Genomic DNA, 6,741 nt, shown 5'->3' with positions numbered 1-6,741 from the left:
CTCACTGTGTCTCTCTCTGTCAAATAAATAAATAAATAAATAATCTTTTTTTTTTCTTATAAAGTTAAACATAAACATACTTCACTCACCTAAATTGTACCACTAGTTATTTACCAAAGATAAATGAAAATATATGTCTGCAAAACAACTGTATAAAAAAAATTTATAGGGGCACCTGGGTGGCTCAGTCATTAAGCATCTGCCTTCGGCTCAGGTCATGATCTCAGGGTCCTGGGATCGAGCGCCACATCGGGCTCCCTGCTCCACGGGAAGCCTGCTTCTCCCTCTCCCACTCCCCCTGCTTGTGTTCCCTCTCTCACTGTGTCTCTCTCTGTCAAATAAATAAATAAAATCTTTTAAAAAATTTATAGCTGCTTTATATATATTAACAAAAAAATAAACTAATGAGTCATCCAAATGTCCATAGGAGAATAGGTATATAAATTGTGGTATATTTACTTGTATATGATCCCATCTATAAGAAGTTCATAAAGAAGCAAAGATAATCAATTAATGATACAAATCAGAATGGTGGTTGCCTTTGGGGAGGTTGGAGATTGACTGAAAGAAGGACATGAGGAAACTTTCTAAAGTGATGAAATGTTCTGTAACCTGACTGGGTTGCTGGCTGATACAAGCATATACTTTTTTCAAAAGTCAGTGGATATTACACTTATGATTTATGCATTTTACTGTACATAGAATATACTTCAATTTAAATAAAATAATCATGTTACCATGTGGACTGTAGAGAAAGCACTGAGCAAGGAATCTTGACATAATTTATCAACTTGACTCTATAACTTAACTACCATTTTGATCTTAGGAATATCATTAAATCTTTCTGCATTTCATGTTTTTCATTTTTTAAATTTTAAACCATTGTTTTTTAAGGATCCTTATATTTCTATTCTTCATGAGTGAAGAAACAATATTTACCTTCTTCACTACTGTATCATGAAAGGCTTATATGATGTTTGACATATAGTATTTGTGCAATTTTTTTAGTGAATTGAATTTGATGAAAATTTAATATCTGTTTAATTAGACTGTTAGCTTTTGGGATTCAATCTTCTCCTTTACATCTCTTATAGTGACTATTATAATACTTTTCAAATAATAAGCATGAAATACTTGTTTAATGTTGTCTCTAATTCATAAGTTTTTGTTCTTGCAAATCTGTTTGAAAAATTTGGGGTTGACATAATTTATATCAAGTCATCTCTCATAAGCAGCTAAATTTGCAAGTGTGTGTGTGTGTGTGTGTGTGTGTGTATTTCTGACTCTGAGAGTAATGAACTTTCTCACATAATCACTCCTACTAATGGAAGTACAATATTGGCATTTTATAGTCCTTTATATGAGGTGATATATACTGCAATTGAGATTATTGAGATTTGCAGTGCTTTTGATCTATTCAGACAATGACAGTCCAATAAATGGTGTGGCATTTAGAAACAAACAATGATTGTCAGTAGATCTTGTCACTGAACACACTAATTAGGAAGAGGACCTCAAATCATGTTTATAGCTAGAAGAAGGTATTTTACCGATCTTTGGATGGAACTTTTCATTCTACAGGCTCAGAAGAAAGGTAATTCGATTTTCCCATTATCAGAGAGTGAATTATGAATAGAGATTGTTTCCTGGTAACCACAAAAGAAAAACCTGTAGTAGATATACAAAAGACTAAGATAAAGGAATTAAAGTATGCCACAACAAAAGTCATCAAATCGCAAGGGAAGGCAGCAAGAGAGGAAGGAGGAAATAAGAAACTACAAAACAGTCAGAAAACAATGAACAAAAAGGTAGTAATAAGTCCTCACCTATCGACAATTATACACAAATGGATTAATGTTTCCATTTGAAAGACACAGAGTGGCTGAATGGAAAAAAACAGATCCAAAACTATGTGGCTTAGAAGAGACTCACTGCAGCTTTAAGGATACATGTAAGCAGCAAGTGAAGGGAAGGAAAAAAGAATATTCCAAGAAAATGGTAAGCAAAAGAGAGTAGGGCTAGCTATGCTTATATAAAAAAAATACACATTAAGATAAAAATGATCACAAGTGACAAGGAAGGTAATTATCATCAAGGAAATATAATAATTATAAATAATTATTCACCCAGTACCAGAATACCTAAATATATAAAGCAAATACTCCTAGAACTAAAACGAGAAATAAGTAGTAATGCAATACTAGTAGGGGACTTCAGTATGCCCCTCTCAAGAATGGATAAATCATCTAGATAAAAAGTCAATAAGGAAACTGGATTTGAACAATACTATGGACAAAATGAACTTAACAGACACATATATAGAACATTACCTAGAAGAGATATCTGTTCCATCTTGTTCACTGCAGCATTATTTACATTAGCCAAGGCATAAACACAGCCAAAGTGTCCTTCAACAGATGAATGAATAAAATGTCATACACACACACCCCCACACACACTGTGGAATATTATTCAACCTTAAAAAAGAAGGAAATCCTGCCACTTGTGACAATATGAATGAATCTGGAGGCCACTAAGCTAAGTGAATTAATCAGACAGAGAAAACAAATAACTGTATGATATCACTTATGTGTAGAATCTGAAAAAGTTCAACTCATAAAAACTGAGAGTAGATTGGTAATTGCCAGGGGCCAGGAGTTGAGGGAAATTGGGAGATTTTGGTCAAAAGATATAAACTTCCAAATATAAAATGAATAAGTTCTAGGTAATCTAATGAACAGCATGGTGAGTATAATTAATAATACGGTATTGTATACTTGAAAGTGGCTAAGAATAGTTAACTATACTGGCATTAAACTCAAAAAAATTAATGGGATTATTGAGTTGGAGCTATTTTCTACCCAGTTACTTGGAAAGCAGTGGAATAACATCAGTACAAAAGTTTTGAGCCCTGAATTGTTTTAATTTAAATCCAAGCAGGGCCACACTTCCTTTTGAATAATTCATTCAGAAATAATAATAATACAATAAACATATAATATAATATAATATAATATAATATAATATAATAATATTACTATTATAAGTCACTCAGTTCTCCCAACCCTCTACCATTATATGCAGGGAGCATATATCTTATCTCTGTACCTTCCTGATACTTTTACTGTGTACTTTAAGTTGCTCTAAAAATAGTTTATTAAAAAATAAGTTGTATTTTCTCTACCAACTCATTTTATGAAGTATTAAATCTGTAGATAACATCAAAACAAAAATACCTTTCATTTTACAAAGAACCTTTACACATTATTTTTATTCCTTAAACTTTTCTTGATCACTTCTATGAGGAATTTTGGTTCTGCAGAAAATAGCAAGTGCAAATTTAAAAAGTGGAAAATAAGAGATGAACAACTAGAGACAGATTAGAAAATGCTTCGTGAAGAAAAGGCCTTTGAAGAATGACTGGTAGAATTTGCACATCTAGAAATAGAGAAAATATGAACAAAAATCACAAGAAGAGTAGGACTTGAGACAAACACAGTGGGTAAAAATAATCAGTTTTGATGATACAATACCAGGATATGTTGCCTGTTTGTGGCAAAAATTGGAGATTAATCTAAAATTGCATCAGTACTGTAGAGGACAGTGAATACCAAGGAAGATTTTGAACAGAGCTGTGATACCTAGAAGTTCCTTAGGAAATTTAATGTAGCAAAGGAATAAGGGAAACCTGGACTGGAGAGAAATTAAAGAACAATGAAGATTTTTTTCCTTTTTTTTTTTTTTATTATGTTATGTTAACCACCATAAATTACATCATTAGTTTTTGATGGAGTGTTCCATGATTCATTGTTTTCGTATAACACCCAGTGCTCCATTCACTACGTGCCCTCTTTAATACACATCACCAGGCTAACCCATCCCTCCACCCCCCTCCCCTCTACAACCCTCAGTTTGTTTCTCATAGTCCATAGTCTCTCATGGTTCGTCTCCCCCTCCAATTTCCCCCCCTTCATTTTTCCCTTCCTGCTATCTTTTTTTTTTTTTTAAACATATAATGTATTATTTGTTTCAGAGGTACAGGTCTGTGATTCATCAGTCTTACACAATTCACAGCACTCACCATAGCACATACCCTCCCTAATGTCTATCACCCAGCCACCCCATCCCTCCCACCCCCCACCACTCCAGCAAACCTCAGTTTGTTTCCTGAGATTAAGAGCTCCTCAAATCACTGAGATCATATGATACTTGTCTTTCTATGATTGACTTATTTCACTCAGCATGATACCCTGCAGTTCCATCCACATCGTTGCAAATGGCAAGATTTCATTCCTTTTGATGGCTGCATAATATTCCATTGTATATACATGCCACACTTTCTTTATCCATTCATCTATTGATGGACATCTTGGCTCTTTCCATAGTTTGGCTATTGTGGACATTGCTGCTATAAACATTGGGGTGCACATACCCCTTTGGATCCCTACATTTGTATCTTTGGGGTAAATACCCAGGAGTGCAATTGCTGGGTCGTATGGTAGCTCTATTTTCAACTTTTTGAGGAACCTCCATACTGTTTTCCAGAGCGGCTGCACCAGCTTGCATTCCCACCAACAATGTAGGAGGGTTCCCCTTTCTCCGCATCCCCACCAACATCTGTCGTTTCCTGACCTGTTAATTTTAGCCACCCTGACTGGTGTGAAGTGGTATCTCATTGAGGTTTTGATTTGGATTTCCCTGATACCAAGCGATGTTGAGCACTTTTTCATGTGTCTGTTGGCCATTTGGATGTCTTCTTTGGAAAAATGTCTGTTCATGTCTTCTGCCCATTTCTTGATTGGATCATTTGTTCTTTGGATGTTGATTTTGATAAGTTCTTTATAGATTTTGTATACTAGTCCTTTATCTGATATGTCATTTGCAAATATCTTCTCCCCTTCTGTCGGTTGTCCTTTGGTTTTGTTGACTGTTTCTTTTGCTGTGCAGATGAAGTCCCAGTAGTTCATTTTGCCCTTGCTTCCCTTGCCTTTGGCAATGTTTCTAGGAAGAAGTTGCTGCGGCTGAGGTTGAAGAGGTTGCTGCCTATGTTCTCCTTTAGGATTTTGATGGACTCCTGTCTCACATTTAGGTCTTTCAACCATTTTAAGTCTATTCTTGTCTGTGGTGTAAGGAAATGGTCCAGTTTCAGAACAATGCAGTTCTTATGTGAGACCTTTTTTATTTAGGCATGTGAAAAAAACAAAAGGCCTTATTTTATTAGGATAGCTGCCTTCTCGTTGGAAGTAGAAAGTGATCGCTTCCTATCAAGCAGAAATATCAGAAATTGGGATGGAGACAGAGGACAATATTAAGGAAGGAAATTTTAGCCCTGTTGTGACAAGCGTTTTTCTGGTTGACTGCCTGAACACTTGGATACCTAGTGTTCCTTTTCTCTTCCAGCCCTCTGCGTTCTTTCACTTGTGGGGATTGGTTGCCATTTCATCCTCAATACACAGTGTTTGCCTGGACCACACCTTGCTATGACCATAATCCTTAGCCAGAGTCAGCTTTATTTCATGACATTCAATCAGACCCCCCAGTGCCTATTCTGTTTGCAGTAATCAGGTCTAGTCCTGAGCATTCCTTTACTTCCCTAAATTGCTGTGAAAAAGCAGTCAATGTCAGACTGAAGTCTGAACTACAAAACCAAACCAAACCAAACCAAAACCAAAACCCTCTATTGTGCCAATACACCATAAGGGCTCAAGGAGTGGTTGGGGTGGGCCTACTAAGTAATAATAACTTGCACATTTCTTGCATTTCATATTATACTACACAGTTTGACAGGAAGCTATGTGTCATCCTCACAGATACTTGTAAGCGGTACAGGTTGTATTCATCACCCACATTGCACATTGGAGAAAACTGATTAATGGAGGTAAAAAAGCTTGGCTGTGTGAAATCCAAGCCTGGTTTGTTCTCTTTCCACTAAAGTTTTCTTCTGCTCATCACTGTACTCGCCAAGGACATGTTTTAAGAAACAGGAATGCTTACTTAATTAGATAAATTACTGGTTAGCTACAGAATGGTAAAATAGATTACAGAGTTATAGTTTCATTTCTCCAAAATTATAATCTTATCATGTAATTCTGTGGCTGAACCTTCTTTAGTGAGTATGAATCACTCCCATTCTTTGCACAGTATCTAGGAAAGCCTGTGAACTGCTCTGTGGGCTTTCTCTTCATCTCACAACTTAGTACTTTCTAAAGGTGACACCATACTACTAAGACTACCTATAGTTCCCTGGGCCCACCATCTGACCTCCAGTCTTTGGGCTTTTGGGCTTGCTGCTCTCTTCTCCTGAAATACCTTCCCCAACCTGTCTAATGGAGGAACACCTATAGTCTTCAGCACCAAGATGAAACATGTCTTTCTGCGAGACTGTCTCAGGGATAATGTATATAATAGTTTTGGGCTGGATCTTTGGAGGCAACCAAATATGATTCCCGTTACCTCCTAGCTGTTCAAATATGCGTTTGCTATCATTGCTTTGTACCTTTGTTTAGTCATATAGAAAAATGGGATAAAAGTCCCTAATTTATAAGATATATTTAGGAGTACATGAGATAATGCCTAAAAGGGATTCAACACCAAAATAAAACATCTATTAAACAATCATTATTGTTTTTGGCTGATATTCCAAGAAAAGTTGATCATTTTTTTCTTTTAGTTCATCTCATTTCTCAATGATCTGATCTCTTATTTATCACATATTATTAGAATTACTTTACAATTCTGTCT

The sequence above is a fragment of the Phoca vitulina genome, unplaced genomic scaffold (genome assembly GCF_004348235.1).
Source record: "Phoca vitulina isolate PV1807 unplaced genomic scaffold, GSC_HSeal_1.0 scaffold74, whole genome shotgun sequence".
Lineage (NCBI taxonomy): Eukaryota > Metazoa > Chordata > Mammalia > Carnivora > Phocidae > Phoca > Phoca vitulina.
This window is presented reverse-complemented; position numbering follows the sequence as displayed.